This window comes from Peromyscus maniculatus, chromosome 16 (genome assembly GCF_049852395.1).
Source record: "Peromyscus maniculatus bairdii isolate BWxNUB_F1_BW_parent chromosome 16, HU_Pman_BW_mat_3.1, whole genome shotgun sequence".
NCBI classification, from domain to species: domain Eukaryota; kingdom Metazoa; phylum Chordata; class Mammalia; order Rodentia; family Cricetidae; genus Peromyscus; species Peromyscus maniculatus.
In genome coordinates, this window is record NC_134867.1 from 14,156,269 (window position 1) to 14,173,325 (window position 17,057).

At 44.9% G+C, this 17,057-nt stretch overlaps 1 protein-coding gene across 1 annotated transcript in view; it reads left to right on the forward strand.

The window, feature by feature from the left end:
* Nucleotides 1-17,057, forward strand: part of Fig4 (FIG4 phosphoinositide 5-phosphatase) — a 117,998-nt gene that overhangs the window by 1,122 nt on the left and 99,819 nt on the right. The window lies entirely within an intron of this gene.

Here is a 17,057-nt window from a genome sequence, read left to right on the forward strand (position 1 = left end):
TGAGGAAGGAGGCTTGGCTGGAAGATGTTCATGCAGACAGGTGCTTGTGACACACAGGAACGGCGGGCGCACAACTTCTGAATGAGTTCGTGGATTCCTTTCCGCTTTCTCAGACTCTGTTAAGGTTCTTGAGTCCACTCCTTGTAGTTACTTTTGCCTAGGTAGCTTCTATTTTGCATCCCATGGTATATTGTCACTGTGGTCGGTGTTAATCACATGGCGCTGTTTTTGCTGAGACTTGGGGTTCTGTGCCGTGGACAGTTAGGTTACTAGCTGTCCGGCTTGTAGAGTGATGATGCTAATCGAGTTTCATGTTTTCTCATTTCTGTAGTTGGAAAAAAGCTACTACAACGTAGCTTATTCGAATATGGCCTTCACCGTGATATTAGGGTTGGTGTTTAAGTTAATTCCTTCCTGGTCACAGCCTTATGAGTGTCTCATAAGGTATATTCAGTGAAGTGTGGTTAGTCTTTGAGAGAGAGAGAGTACAAGAAAGTATTTACCTTTCCAGTTTCTCACAGTCCTAGGAGTGTCTATCTCGTTTCGTGTGTACAATTACTGGTTTTAAATTAACTTGGCAAACAAGTCCATCTGACTGTATCAAGACCAGGTGATGGAATAATATTTACAAGTATCTTCACTTTTCTTCAGAGTCACACAGAAATATCATTTTGACATTGAAACAAAATTTTCTTTCTGTAAAATGAGCTGGTAAAGGTCCCCAGTAAGGAACGTAAGTAAATTGGCCCATAGGATTTTAGCCCACTGATAAGCCGAGTATTCTGGGCGCCTAGCTCAGATGTTGTGTTCCTTCTAAAGCAGAATTTCTTCTCCAGAACCCTTGAGTGGCAGCGATGCTGAGGAGGGTACACCCTGTCCCTAATTTAATCCCAGCTCGGCAGTCAGCAAACACATATGTGAGGTTGTGTGCATTTTTGTGCCTTGTCCAGTAAACTCACACCAGCTGGGGTTCCCAGTGTTCACACTCTACTTATTTCTGTCTCCCCCCCCCCACCTTTTCCCATCAAATCCTTTATGGTCCCAGCAGCACAGATATATACATACCTTGCGAGCACCACGTAGTCAGTGGCTACTAGTTCAGAGGGTTTGGCAGAGGAAACGTAGGTGCATCAGATGGATGCTAGGAGCCATTGCACGGACTCAATGGGGGACCCAACTCTCCAGCTCCAAAAAAGCAGGAACCGGATAGCAGGCTTGAGAACCTTCCCAGAAAGCCACCTCCAAAAGGTACAGGCACTGGGATGAAGGATGAGATGATGGACTCAGCTATGATTGGTTAGGGGCCCCTGGGGACAAATCGTGACAGTAATTTTCGCTGTAGGATTAACCCTACCTGTGGCAGGTAGATGTGGCAGGCTGTGTTGATTCTCTGAAGCTTGGTTCATATCAGTTAAGGAGATCTTTGTTTATTTCCTTATTTATTCTTGGGTTAAAGCAGAAAGATTGGTTTTGAGTCACCTGCTCAGAGATGAAGGGGCACCGCTCAGATAAGACATAAAATTAGTTAGCAACCGAGCAAGCGGTCTGGATGAAAAAACGCAAAGCTGGCTGTACTAATGGGAACCATGGCTAATGTTTATCGCATGGGTCTGTGCTGCCTGTTCTGAGGTCTCAGCATGTTTAGTGTTGATGAGAGGTCAGCGTGGTCCACCGTTACCATCACCGCTGCTGTTGTTGGTGTGGGAAAGGGGAGAGTGAGGCAAAGTGAGCTTAGGACGGTACCACTGCAGATGTGGTCTGGAACCTTCTGCTGAGTAGGGAGCTTTATGACCAGACTGAGATGTCCCATATGGAGGTTAAATGGGTAGAACTTTTCAGATCACTTCCACAGAGTGCCTCTTTCAGCCAAGATAACTAAGGTTCTGTCATTTTCTTATGAAGTGTAGTTGGAGGCTTACGAGTGAGGGTTAAGAAAGAGGCACTTAGAAGAAAATAAGACACGCCGAAAGCGTAGGTGTGGAGTTTGCAGGGAAGAGATGTGGAAGTAACATGTACCAAGTGTGGGTACAGGCTCCTTCGGGGAGAGTGGCCACTGTCAGTCTTCATCACTTAAATACTTCCTCAGCAATTACTAAGTCCACTGCTTACTGTTCCTAAAGTTTTGTATCCTGAGGCAAAGTTGCATAAATTGAAATGCACAGATCTAAACTGATGGAATTTGAGCAGAACTATGCATGTGTGTACTCTGTAGCCCTATTATGAATGAAACATTTCTGCTGCTTGAAAAAGTTCTCTGTGTGTCTAGTTACTTTTCTATTGCTGCCGTAAGACACCACGACAAAGGCAGCCTGTAGAAGAAAGTGTTTATTTGGGGCTTACAGAGGGTTAGAGCTCGCGGCCATCATGGCGGCGAGCATGGTAGCAGGTTGGCCAGTATGGTGCTGGAGCCGTAGCTGAGAGCTCACATCTTGAGAAACAACCGAGAGAGAGAGAGAGAGAGAGAGAGAGAGAGAGAGAGAGAGAGAGAGAGAGAGAGAGACAGACTGGGGATGACATGGGTTTTTGAGCAAAAGCATACACCCAGTGACACACCCCCTCCAAGATTGTCATGGCCACACTTTCTAATTCTCTCTCCAGAGTTCCACCAGCTAGGGACCCAGTAGTCAAAAATGGGGGCATTCTCATTCAGACCACACTGTGTCTTTACCCCGTCAACTGTCCATTCCATCTCTGGCAATTAATGTTCTATTTGTAAATGCTTGTATTAAAAGGAAGTTTCCTTTTAATTTTTATTTATGTGTATGTATGTGTATTTCTGTGTGTGTGTGCCACATGGATGCAGGTGCCTGTGGAGCCCTGAAGAGGGCCTCAGACCTCCCGGAGCTGGAGTTCTGAGCTGCCTGATAATGGGTGCTGGGAACTGAGTTTGGCTCTTCTGGAAGCGCGTCAAGGATGCTTAGCCACTCAGAAATCTTGCAATTCCTTCTATTCTATGTTTTTTTTTTTATATGTTAGATTATATATGCTTGTTTAAAAATATAACATAATGGGCAGTTGAACATAGTAGAATCTGTCCTGTAATATCATGCCTATAATCCCAGCACTAAGACAGAATCAAGAGAATTTCAAGTTCTAGGCCAGCCTGAATAGCATAGTAAGACCTTGATTGGAATAAACAGAACAGTTCCTATAATGGGATAGTACTGCACATTCTGTTAGGTCCAGTGCATTTTGTTCAGCATCATGTCTTTGCAGTTTATCCATACTTTTGTTACATCAGGAGTTTGCACCTTTTATCATTGCCTGTGTTCACAGTTGGCATATCAGTTTTTCCTGTTTATTTGGAGTATGAATAATCCACCTGTGAACATACTAGAAAAAGTGTATTTGTGTGCATAATTTTCATTTCTCTGTGAGTAAATACATGTGAATGCAATCACTGGTCACATGTCCTTGCACCCTGGAGAATTCCCAGGTTTGGTGAAGTAGTTGTACCTGTGTCCACTTCCGGCAGCCATGGATGTCGATTGTTTGTGTCCTGGCCAGCATTTGTGGTGTCCATACTCTTAGTTCCTTAATGACTAGTGCTGTTGGGCATATTCTCATTGCTTATTGCTCTTCCTTTATGAAGGCTCTGTTATTTCTTTTGCCCACTAATAGAATTAGGCCGCCTTTACATTACCGATTTGTAGGCATTCTTTATGTATTCTACAATCAAATCCGTTATCATATATGTTTTATGAAACTTATTTTCTAGAATATCCAATAGGTCACTTTAAATGATCATTTGATGAACAGAAATTTTACGTGTGTGTGTGTGTGTGTGTGTGTGTGTGTGTGTGTGTGTGTGTGTATGTCCGTGTGGAGGAGTGTGGAAGCCAGAGGTTGACACTGTCTTTCATTGAACCTGCAGTTTTCCATTTTGCTGGACTGGCTGGCCAGCGAGTGCCCCTCTTCCAGGCTGCCTGTCCGTGCTCTGCCCCAGCTCTGGGGTCATAGATGTGTTCCTTGTGGGGCTCTCTCTAGGGGCTGGGAATCTGTGCCCTCTGGGCCAGCTTTTAGTGTAGGAGAGTATCAAGATCATGATCCTCCTGCCGCAGTCTCCCCAGTGCTGAGATTATAAACAGGGGCCACCATTTCTGACCCTTCCTCAGTTTTTGTGTGTGCATACTGCTTTTCATATACAGTCTTTGTCAGTTCCCAGGTCATGATGATATTTTGGTTTGTCTAACTGAAAGGATTCAGAGTTTTAGCTTTTATGTCATAGTCTATTTTATATTAGATTCATTTATATATGACATATGTCCTAGTTAGGTTTACCGTTACTGTGATGAAGCACCGTGACTAAAGTAGCTTGGGGAGGAAAGGTTTTATTTAGCTTATGTTTCCACATCACAGTTCATCAACAAAGGAAGTCAGGACAGGAACTCACGCAGGGCAGGAACCTGGAGGCAGGAGCTGATGCAGAGACCATGGGGGGTGGGGAGGCTGCTTACCGGCTTGCTCCTCATGGCTTGCTCAGCTTGCTTTCCTTTAGAACCCAGGACCACCAGCCCGGGGATGGCACCACCCACAATGGGCTGGGCCCTCCCCCATCAATCACTGATTAAGACAGTGTTCTAAGGCTTGCCTACGGCCGCATCTTCTGGACACATTTTCTCAATTGAGGTTCCCTCCTTTCACATGACTCTAGCTTGTGTCAAGTTAACATAAAATTAGCCAGGACAACATAATACAGTCCTTATGTGACTTACCTATTGTAACAAATTACCCCGCCTCAAACTAGTGGATCTATACAGCAGTAAGCATTTAATACTTCACATGATTTCAGTAGACCGAGAGTCTGGTGGCTCTGCCTCTAGGTCTCACAAATTACAGTTAAACATCACCTGTGACACAGTCATCCGGAGGCCTAGATGGGATGTGGGATTTATTCCAGGTTACTTATCCATCTTGGTATGTAACTAGAGTTTTCCTGCCTGGCCCACAGTCAGGACAAATCTCTGTCACCTGCCAGTCCCACAGCTGCTCAGACCCAACCAAGTAAACACAGAGACTTATATTGCTTACAAACTGTATGGCCATGGCAGGCTTCTTGCTAACTGTTTCTATAGCTTAAATTAATCCTTTCCATAAATCTATACCTTGCCACGTGGCTTGTGGCTTACCGGTGTCTTCACATGCTGCTTGTCATGGCGGTGGCTAGCAGTGTCTCTCTCTGCCTTCCTGTCCCTCAATTCTCCTCTCTGTTAGTCCCGCCTATACTTCCTGCCTGGCCACTGGCCAATCAGTGTTTTATTTATTGACCAATCAGAGCAATTTAATATACAGACCATCCCACAGCATTGGTAAGCTGAACTGATTGTTGAACAAGATACTTTAGCTCCTGGCTCATGGACATTTCTGTAAGATTCCCGAGGTGTCCTTATTATTGGCTCTGTGGGTATGAGTAGAGGGAGAGAGAGAGAGAGAGAGAGAGAGAGAGAGAGAGAGAGAGAGAGAGAGAGAGAGAGAGAGAGAGAAAGAGAGATATATTCAGGTGTTCTATGTTGGGAGGGCCAGTCAAAGAAAGAGGCTCACTCCAAGATGAATTTCAGGCTCTCTGACAGCAAGAATGGGCAGTTTCTATGAACTAAACCCTGAACAGCAGTGCAAAGGCATATTCATTTATTGTTACACAAAAGTTGTTTTTTTTTGGGTAAAACAAGTTCCTCATACCAAAGCCCTGATCTGATCTATATGTGAGGAAAACCTCACACCCTGCAACGTTAGCCCTTAGTGTGTACTGTTTGCGGTACCCAACAATCTAAGATATCCACGTGTGCCAGGATAGTCTTGTGACCAAAGTCACACAAAGGCTGTAAAGCTCCTTCAGAAAAACAACTCTGTAGATAACAAAACAATCACTGTTTTCCACAATGATTTCTTCCAGGTCTAAGTACTTCTAGAAAACAACCATTCATTCTGATGTTTACCCTGGATACAGTGACTCTGTTAGATTCCCGCAACAGGGGGAGAAAGAGGGAAGGAAAGAAAAAGAGGGAGGGAGAGAGAAGAAGAAGAAGAAGAAGAAGAGGAAGAGGAAGAGGAAAAGGAACGAGGAGAAGGAAGGGAGGAAGGGAAGCAGAAACAGGGAAGAAATCACAGTGTCTTCATGATGTAAGCTCAGAAGTCATTCTCCATCATTTCTGCAATGGCTTTGGTTACCCAGGTTCGCCCTGTTCACTGGGCTGTGTGAGCTCACAGATATCTGGACATGATCTTGAAGGCTGCTCAGTACAGAGACTGATGTTTTTTACCCACAAATCAATCATCTAGTGTCATATGTTGGACAGATTCTCTTCTCTCTGTTGAGCTTCTTCGATGTGTTTGTGAAAAATGACTTGACTGAACAAATAAAGGTTAAACTATTGTGTTCTCTTTCCCTGTCTGTTTTCTCATGTCCTTACCACCTTTTCTTAAAGATTATTGTATGTCTTAGAGTCGGACATATTTTTCCAACTTACTTGGCTATTCTAGAGTTTTGTGTCTTCTTATGACTTCTATAGTATGCTTGCCAGTTTCCATTAAGATATTCTGTTGAAGGGTCTTAGCAGATGCTGGTAAGGTGGATGCTGTGCCAGCATGAAGATGGGTTGTGTTGGAGTTGCTTTGTGGGTGAGTTTTGAAAATAGGGGACTGCATAATTTTTTTTAATGGGTCTTGAGTTTTGATAAATTGTGTTTATCAAGAAATTTGTTCATTTCATTCCAGTTGTCAAATTTATTCGCATCAAGTTACTAATAAGACCTTGTTATCATCTTTTCAGTATTAGTAGGTTTTGTGGAAAAATTTGCCTTTTCATTCCTGACTTCAGTGTTTTGTATATTTTTCATCTATCCATGTGTGATGTTTTATCAACTTGATACAACCTCCTGTCACCTGGGAAAAGAGTCCCAGTGGCGGACTGTTTAGCTCAGGTTGGCCTGTGAGCACGTCTGTGGGGGATTGTCTTGGTTATGTTAATTGAGGTGGCTGCAGCCTGGGTGTGGTCTGGAATCTGAGTGAAGACAGGGAGCTGAGCAGGGGCATGTGTACATCCGTTATTCCCTTGTTGACACAGTGCAGTGGACCAGCCTCCCCCATCCTGATGGACTGGGTCTCCCCCCCCATCACCTCCCCCATCCTGATGGACTGGGTCCCCCTGTGAGCTAAAATTAACCCTTGTGCCCCCTAAGCTGCTTTTGTCAGGGGATTTTAATCACAACAATGGGAAATGAGATGAAGACATCCTTTAGTGACTGCCTGCCATTGAGACATTTATTTGTGTGTGTGTTTTTCATACCTAAAAAAAAAAAAAAAGGAATCCTTTCTGTGGGTTTTCATCTTGATTTTCATGACCTGTGATACCAACTCTGGCTGTAAGTACAATGGAACCAAACTGATGGGATGGAGGTGAATAATCCTCCTCTTTCTCTTCTTCCCCCTTCTCCTCCTCTTCCTCTTCCTCCTCCTCTTCTTTGGCAGTTGAACTGTACATCCATCCATTGTCACTTCAAGTGAGATTCATAACAATTTTCTCAGCTCTATGATCATGAATGACTTCAGGTTGCCAGTGTGACCTTGCTTCATCCTCAGAGTTAGAAATTGCACAGTGACTTTGGAGTGTGACTAAATAAGATCCTTGCCCCTCATTCTCAGCATTGTTGATATCCTCCAGAAATCGAAACACACACAGAACCCAGTGAGGTGGCTTAGGAACAGTAACACGTATTTCTCACAGTTCCACAGTTCTCACAGGAGAAGCACAAGACCAAGACACAGACAGGCCCAGTGTTTGGTGAGGGACGGGAGTGTGCCTGCGTCATTGAAGAGGTAGATAAGTCCCTCTGGGTTTGTTTTAGGGGTGTTATCCTGTCCAGGCCCGGTCACCCCCAGAAGGCCGCCTCTCTCAGTGCTGTGTTGCCCTGGGAGTTAGACCTCAACACATTTGGACCATGGCAATCAGTTCCTCTTTCTCTACCTTCAGAAGGTGGATATGACTTGTTTATGTTTTTTCTTGCCTAGTATAAAGCTTTTAAAACTGTAAATATAAGTTAAAATTAGTCAAAAGCCTAGGGACAGATGGGGGAATATTAGTAGCCAGAATAATAGTTTAATATACCCTTACATTCTAAGTATTTTCTAAGTAGTCAGAAAAATGAGTCAGTTGAAAAGGACAAGGTAGGGAATAGAGATAGCTTAGTGGCTAAGGGCCCTTAGCACTCCTGCAGAGGACCTGAGTTCAGTTCCCACCACCCACGTTGGGTGGCTCACAACCACCTGCAACTCCAGCCCCAGGGGATCCAGTGTTCTCTTCTGGTCTCCCTGGGAACCCCCTACACATAGGTGCTTAATTCACTCCCCCACATAAATAAAACATTTAAAGAATAAGCTAAGGTAATAAATTGATAACCCACTAGAAAGAACAATGTTGTGTGAGACTTTGATTTCATTCTGAAAATAAAGCTTGCTTTGAGTCGGAGGGCGGAGCTAGCCACTAGCTGACCAAAGTGAACCATAGATGTTCGGAGGACTGTAGACTGACAGGAGACAGGAAAGAGTAAGGCGGGGCTGAGAGAGGAACGGAAGAGGTAGGAGTCACTGGTGGCTGCCCCCTGCTTCCTGTTCTTTCATCTTGTTACCCTGATATCTGGTTCCCAATTTTTATTGATAAAGATTAATGAGATAAATGCATCAGAACAATGAATATGAACAGCTTGCCAGTAATTAAAACAATAAAGTGGAAATAGATTCCCATTTTTTAATCTGTTAGAAAGATTGACTAGGGTCTTAGTTGTCAAGTATGTGGAGGAAGTGGGCATGCTGTGCTTCAGTTGGTGTGAGCATATTGTTTGGGGATGGAAGAATTAGATACTTTGAAGAAGACAGTAGGCAAGATGGCTGCTTCTCCTCCCCGGTCTTCACTTAGGAAGGGCATTGAGCATGCTTGCTCCTGAGCTGAAGTTCAGTTTGTCACTCTTTCCTGTGCCTAGAGGTGTGCCTTGAGGAATATTTGGAGAGGAAAGGGAAGGGGGGTAGATGGCCCACAGAAGGTTCTAGTCTGTCAAGGACCAGTCTAGTTAACTTACCTGCTCCTCTGGTACCAGCATCCTGGTTCTGCCTTTTGCTTTGGGGACATGTTCTTCATCTGTAACTGCGCCATGGTTCAGGTCTAATCCAGTCCTAACACTACGCAGTTCAGTGCGAGCAGAAGTTGCTCCAGGAGATTAGCAACTTGATCCTGAGTCAAACTGATAGGTCTTCCAGTTTATGGTGGTGATGCTCTGAGGTGAGTGACTGTTTCCTAACAGACAAATGAATGTGTGATGGTCGACTTTAAAAGTGTGTGCGTGCATCCCCCCCCTCCCCAGCACACACACTCCCACCTCTTCTAAAAGGATTTATGAAGCTACCCCTTTATCCCTAGCCACATAAACTTGAATAAAATAAGAACTTCACCACAAGGACTGCCCTTACTTAATTAACCTTTATTGTGCGGTCGGGTACAAGAGAGACTGGTCTGATATGGTGGGCTGAGGGACTGAGCAGGGAACTGAAGAATGGCGTCTGGGAGAGAGCAGCCTGGTTACAGCAGTTAGAGGTGTGGTCTGGGACGCAGGATTTCACACTTGCTTCTGTGGTGAAGATGAAGCCTCCCCACCAGTCAAGCTGGGTAAAGCCTGGGTCTCTGACAGGTGGACTTGGCCATGCCTGTAGACTGTGAGGCCTGCTTCCTGCTTCTGGGCCGCATTACCTCACTGCTAACAGGCTTGGAACTCTGAGAAGCTGCGAGAAGCAACCTCAGGATGCTCTTTAAAAATCCATTCCATCTACTCCGCAAGTTCAAGGGAAGTTGAACACTAATTGAAGCTGTCATACAACCTGAAATCTCTTCCTTTTCAGGAAGGCTGATTTTCTTCCCCCAGATGAAAAGTGAAGGATTAATTAGCCTGCTATTATAAAAGCAGAGAATAATGTTAGTAGATTTGGAGTTTCCTGTTAAATGGATTGCCTATTCCGTTCCTTTCGGGTTTCCTATATGTATTTTAGAAACACGTTCATCTTTCCACCACACCACCACACTCAAAGTTACCAACACATTTAAATCTCTTCTTGAACAATGACACTTAATTTTCAGAAGAGACTCCGCTCACCTCAGTACAGCTATTTCTTTTCCCTCCTCACCTCCTGTCAATTCTGCATTGCTCACTGAGGTCGGGTGTGCTGCGGGTGGCAGAGCTGGAGAGGTAGGCTGCCCAGGCCTCCTTTCCCCAGCCATGTGGGTTCCATGTGCCTCTTTCATGATCAGTGCGTTCAGGTAAACAGACATCTGATGTGGAGATGGTGTGCTCCAGTTAGTGTGTTTTTTCAAAAAAAGATTGTGTGTGTGTGTGTGTGTGTGTGTGTGTGTGTGTGTGTGAGAGAGAGAGAGAGAGAGACAGAGACAGAGACAGAGACAGAGAGAGAGAGAGAGAGAGAGATGGATGGGGGGCAGGTGCCTGTGGAGGCCAGAAGAGGGTGTTGGGTTGCGTCCCCTGGAGCTGGAGTTACAGATGGTTGTGTTGGGCTCTGAACTCAGGTCCTCTTGGAAGAGCAGCGAACGCCCCTAACACTGGTCGAGCCTTCTCTGCAGCCCTGGGAGCTGCTCTTTTGAATTCCCTGATGCTTCTGGGCATTTTATCTTTTTAGTTCCACTATTGGAACTGTGGGTCCATCACTGCCAAAGCCTCTTCCAGTACTCCAGATGACCTTTCCTTCTTCCCAAATCCTTACCCGTTACCATGACTTTATCATAAGTTTAGCCCCCGATTTCTTTGTGTCCCTAGGTATTGCGTAGGTTTCATCTTGACGCCGTGGCTCAGATCTGCACTGGCTGTCCCCGGGCCAGCGCACAGCTTCTTCCTTCACTGCCATGTTATTTCCTCTCCTTGACAATGTCCCCTTTTCCCTAGATCACACGATTTCCCATTTCTAGATTTGTGCTCTTATTTTGGTAGAAAAATCTCCAAAATTTAGAAAGCTTTTTACTCATTTATTTTTTTTGTCCACATGTGTTTTAAAGTGTCCATACTTTTGTTCTTGGGTTAATAATGAAATTGAGAACCCCCCGATTATGACATCATTTATTTATGTATTTATTTTATTTGTCTTTCCTATATTACATACCACCTGCAGTCCTCCTCTCTCCTCTCCTCCCAATCTCTTCCTCCCTCCCGCTCCCATCCACTCCTCCATTTCCCTTCAGCAAAGGGCAGGCCTGCCTCCCGGGGATATCAACCAAACATGGCATGGTAAGTTGCAATAAGACTAGGAACCTCCCCTTGTGTTAAGACTGGATGAGGTGACCCAGTGGGAGGAAAAGGGTCCCAAAAGCAGGCAAAAGACTGAGAGACACTCCCTGTTCCCACTGTTAAGGAGTCCCCCAAGAACAAGCTACGCAACCATAACATATATGCAGAGGGCCTAGGTGAGTCCCATGCGGGCTCCTGGATTGTTGGTTCAGTCTCTGTGAGCCCCTATGAGCCCAGGTTAGTTGATTCTGTGGGTTTTCTTATGTGTCCTTGAACCCTCTGGCTCCTGCAATCCGTCCTTCTCCTCTTCTACAGGGTTACCCAAACTCTGCCTAATGTTGGGCTGTGGGTCTCTGTATCTGTTTCCATCAGTTGTTGGATGAAGCCTCTCTGATGATGATTATGCTAGGCTCCTGTCTATAAGTATAGCAGAATATCATTACGAATATTTCATTGACTGCCCCTACCCCCACTGGTTGTGTTTGGTTCTATCTGAGGTCTCTGAACTGTCCAGCCTCTGGTCCCTGGCCCTGGAAGTGTCAGGGGTGGGCTCCCTCTCATGGCTGGGTCTCAAGCTGGACAGGTCATTGGTTGGCCACTGCTGCAAGCCACAGAAATATGAAGTAGGAATTCAGCCGACAATGGCAAAAGCTAATTCCTGGGAGAGTCAAGAGCTCTTCCAGAAGATAAAGCCAGGACTCACGGAGTCTTGGTGACACTGGCTTTTGAGTATATCAGCCATTTCCTGCAATGAATTTCTTGTGTGCTATTGTAGCTTTCCCATGTGATTCTTTTCCCAAGAACTTCCAACCGTGTGGTTGATCATCCATTGGGCACAGTTTCCCCTACACAACTGGAGTATTGGGATAACGTCTCCCAACTGTGCTGACAGCAGTCACAGAGTCAAGACCCCTAACTTCAGGCCTTTCTGTAATTATCATCATTAGCAACATCCAGCCAGGACCATCTCTGGTTGAAAATATTTTATCTGCGATACTTCCCAGACTTTCTAAGAACAGACTGCAAATAGATAAGCATCCAGACTATATGTTAGTTCCTGAGAGAAGGTAAAAATTTACAATGAGACAACCACCCAGGCCAGGCAGATGTGCTAATTAAGCTCAACCCTCCTTCTTCCAAGTGCTATCTCTAGTTCTAGATCTCCCTTAACAATTAACTCGGAACTAAAGGGCTTTTACACACCAGGTACATCTAGCTGTGACACAGGTTGCCTAGTTACACCCCCCCCCTCCCGCCACCGCCAGAAAATGGTGCAACCAAGGTAAGTTTGGACAGATACGGCACCAAAGGAAAAAAAGTCAGTTTTATTTTCACTCACGACTTAAGTGACTTATAGAATCCTAACATTTTACCTAACCACTTCTAAGACTATAGTTTGAGCACATAAATTCCCTTTTTTGAGCTATTAACTGAATTTAGCCCTTAGTTGATTCATTTCCCATTAGTCACTTCCCTTTTGGGTTGCAGATGAAGGCTGATAATCACTGCTCTTTGTGTGGATCTTATCACCCCTCCTTTTGACCCTGGGGGGATTCAGGCCTGGTGACCTTGCCTGATACGCCCTTGCTGATTGCATAGGTATACAAATGAAAACCTCAGAGACTCTGAAGAGAATTAAGATAGAATTTAGAGAGAACAGCAGAGAAGTGTGGAGAGAATCAGGCAAGAAAGGAGCTGAGGATGAGAGCAGAAGAGAAGCTGTGTAGAGAGAGAACTGACCCAGAAGAACAAAGCGAATGGACTAAGAGTTTCGTGTACATTGATTCATTTGATATCTTCTTGCAGGCCGCAAGAATGTATTATAGAGATTCAGCTGGATATTAAAGCTATACCTAGAAATTTCAAGGTATTTTTCTAGAGGCAAGCCATTTATTATGAAATATTTGGTGTTTTCCAGTTTTTAATATTTCAGCTGTCTTTTGCTATGAGATTCTTGCGTGCCCAAATACTATAGACCATTTGGCAAACAGCTAAGCTCAGACACTCTTCCACTAGGTACTGACTCCCCCACTGAGCCTAGGAGACCGGCAGGCTCCTAGATGCATAGCTTTGTTTCTTGTGCAAATGAAGCTCAGATTGGACCCTTCCTTCATACCTAAGGGCCCTGCAGAGAGACTGACTGACGACAGCAGGGCTTTTTGCATAATCAGGGGCAGTGAGGACTGGAGCGGAATTCCAGAGGCAGACACAGAACCGCATGGCCTGAGAGAGGGGAGGAAGACAGAGGTTCAATAGGATAGAGGGTAAAGCAGATCTCTTGTGGGGCTTATCAGGGCCAGGGGTGAGGAAGGATAGATGGAGGACGAAGGAACAGAGGAAGAAGATCAGGTCAAAAGCATAGGAGCTTACTAAAACTATGAGGACAGGAAAGCTGGGCACAGAGAGGAGCTGTATGTGAGGACAGGGCTAAAACTGTGCAGATAGAATTGACCTAGAAGAATAAAGTGAATGGACTGAAGAACCCAGTGTGCTTAGATTCATTTGATGTCCTTCAGATTAGTATCTTTAGCCCCTTGTAGCGTCTGTTCTGGACACTGATAGAAATCTCCTCAAGGCAGGCACTTGGGGGAATTCATTAATATCTTTAAGACTAGACTCCTCAGCTGGTTGTTAGATTCTTCCATGGACCCTGGGAAAAGGCTATTAAGAAGCTGGACCCCCCCCCCCCACCGGGCGGTGGTGGCGCACGCCTTTAATCCCAGCACTCAGGAGGCAGAGGCAGGCGGATCTCTGTGAGTTCGAGGCCAGCCTGGGCTACCAAGTGAGTTCTAGGAAAGGCGCAAAGCTACACGGAGAAACCCTGTCTCGGAAAAACCAAGGGAAAAAAAAAAAAAAAAAAAAAAGAAGCTGGACTCCAATAGTCTTTGATAGGCCACTCCCAATTTCTGTGCCATTGTTGACCCAGCACATCTTGCAGGGAGGACCAATTGTAGGTTGAAGGTTTTGAGGCTGGGCTGGGGTCCCAATGCCTCCACTGGAAGCCTTGCCTGGTTACAGGGGATGGCTGGTTCAAGCTGTTTTACTTAGGGTTTCTGTTGCTGTGGAGAGACACCATGACCATAGCAACTCTTATAAAGGAAAACATTTCATTGGGGTAGCTTATGGTTTCAGAGGTTTAGTCCATTATCTTCATGGACATGGTGGCATGCAGGTAGGCATGGTGCTGGAGAAGGAGCTGAGAGTTCTACATCTTGATCTGCAGGCTTAGGGAGTGAACTAAGTGAGACACTGGGTGTGGCTTGAGCATAGAAGTCAAAGCCTGCTTCCACAGAGACAAGGCCACACCCACTTCAACAAGGCCATATCTCTTTTTTTTTTTGTTTAGATTTTTTTCCTTTTATTTTATTTTACAATACCATTCAGTTCTACATATCAGCCATGGATTCCCTTGTTCTCCCCCCTCCTGCCCCCCTCCCCTTCCCCCCAGCCCACCCCCCATTCCCACCTCCTCCAGGGCAAAGCCTCCCCCAAGGACTGAGTTCGACCTGGTAGACTCAGTCCAGGCAGGTCCAGTCCCCACCTCCCAGACTGAGCCAAGCATAAGTCCCAGGTTTCAAACAGCCAACTCATGCAATGAGCACAGGACCCGGTACCACTGCCTAGATGCTTCCCAAACAGATCAAGCCAATCAACTGTCTCACCTATTCAGAGGGCCGGATACATTTGGGGGCCCCTCAGCCTTTGGTTCATAGTTCATATGTTTCCATTCATTTGGCTATTTGTCCCTGTGCTTTATCCAACCTTGGTTTCAACAATTCTCGCTCATATAAACCCTCCTCTTTCTAGCTAATTAGACTTCCGGAGTTCCACCCGGGGCCTAGCCGTGGATGTCTGCATCCAGATTCCTCAGTCCTTGGATGGGATTTCTGGCATGACTATTAGGGTGTTTGGCCATCCCATCACCAGAGTAGGTCAGTCCCGGCTGTCTCTCAACCATTGCCAGCAGTCTATTGTGGGGGTATCTTTGTGGATTTCTGTGGGCCTCTTTAGCTCTTTGTTTCTTCCTTTTCTCATGTGGTCTTTATTTACCATGGTCTCCTATTCCTTGTTCTCCCTCTCTGTTCTTGATCCAGCTGGGATCTCCCGCTCCCACAGGCTCTCTTTCCCTTGACCCTCGTCCTTTATTACCCCCACTCATGTCCAGGCTGTTCATGTAGATCTCAGCCATTTCTCCATCATTGGGCCATCCTCGTGTCTTTCTTGGGGGTCCCATTTTCCAGGTAGCCTCCCTGGTGATGTGAGTAGCAGTCCAGTCATCCTTGTTCCACATCTAGCATCCTCCTATGAGTGAGTACATACCATATTTGTCTTTCTGAGTCTGGGTTACCTCACTCAGGATGATTTTTTCTAGATCCATCCATTTGCCTTCAAAACTCATGATGTCATTGTTTTTCTCTGCTGAGTAGTATTCCATTGTGTATATGTGCCACAATTTATTTATCCATTCTTCAGTTGATGGAAGGCCATATCTCCTAGTAGTGCCACTCCCTATGGGCCAAGCATTCAAACACATGAGCCAATGGGGGCCATTTCTATTCAAACCACCACAGGCTCTGTATCCCATTACTGAGAGTCTTAGCTAGGGTCTCCCTCTTAGATTCCTGGGAGTTTCAATTATAGTAGGTTTCTACCTCACTCTCAAAATGCCTTCTAATTCCAGTTGTCTCTCCCAGTACTCTCTTCCTCCATCTTCCCCAACCTGACCCCTCCTATTCCCATTCCCAACTGCTCCCTGTCTACCCACGATATCCATTCTATTTCCCCTTCCCAAGGAGATCCATGTGTCCCATCTTGAGCCCTCCTTGTTACTTAGCCTCTGTGGGTCTGTGGATTGTAGCATGGTTGTTCTTTACTTTACAGTTAATATCCACTTACAAGTGAGTACATACCATGTTTGTCTTTCTGGGTCTGGGTTACCTCACTTAGGATGATTTTTTTTTCTAGTTCTATCCACTTGCTTTCAAATTTCATGATGTTATCTTTTTTAACAGCTGAGTAATACTCCATTGTGTAAATGTACCACATTTTTTTTAAACATTCTTTGGTTGACGGACATGTAGGTTGTTTCCAGTTTCTAGCTATTATGAATAAAGCTGCTATGAGCATAGTTAAGCAAGTGTGATAGGATGGTGCATCCTTTCAGTATATGACCAGAAGTGCTATACTGGGTCTTGAGGTAGATGAATTCTCAATTTTTTGAGAAACCGCCATATTAATATCCATAGTGGCTGTATGAGTTTGCACTCCCACCAGCAATGGAGGAGTGTTCCCCTTGCTCCATATCCTCACCAGCATTAACTGTCACTTACATTTTTTATCTTAGCCATTCTGACATGTGTAAGATGGAATCTCAGAGTTATTTTGATCACTAAGGATTTGAACATTTTTTTAAGTGCTTCTTGGGAATTTAAGATTCCTCTGTTGAGAATTATTTGTACCCCATTTTTTAATTGAATTATTTGGTTTGTTGATGGTTAGTTTCTTGACTTCTTTATATATTTTGGAGACCAGTCCTCTGTCAGATGTGCGGTTGGTGAATATCTTTTCCCATTTTGTAAGGCTTTCATTTTTGTCTTATTGACAGTGTGTTTTGCCTTACAGAAGCTTTTCAGTTTCATGAGGTCCTGTTTATTTATTGCCCATCTTAATGTCTGCACTAATGGTATTCTGTTCAGGAAGTTGTCTTTTGTTCCCATGTGTTCAGTGTTATCTCCCACTTTCTCTTCTATCAAGTTCAATGTATCTGATTTTATGTTGAGGTCT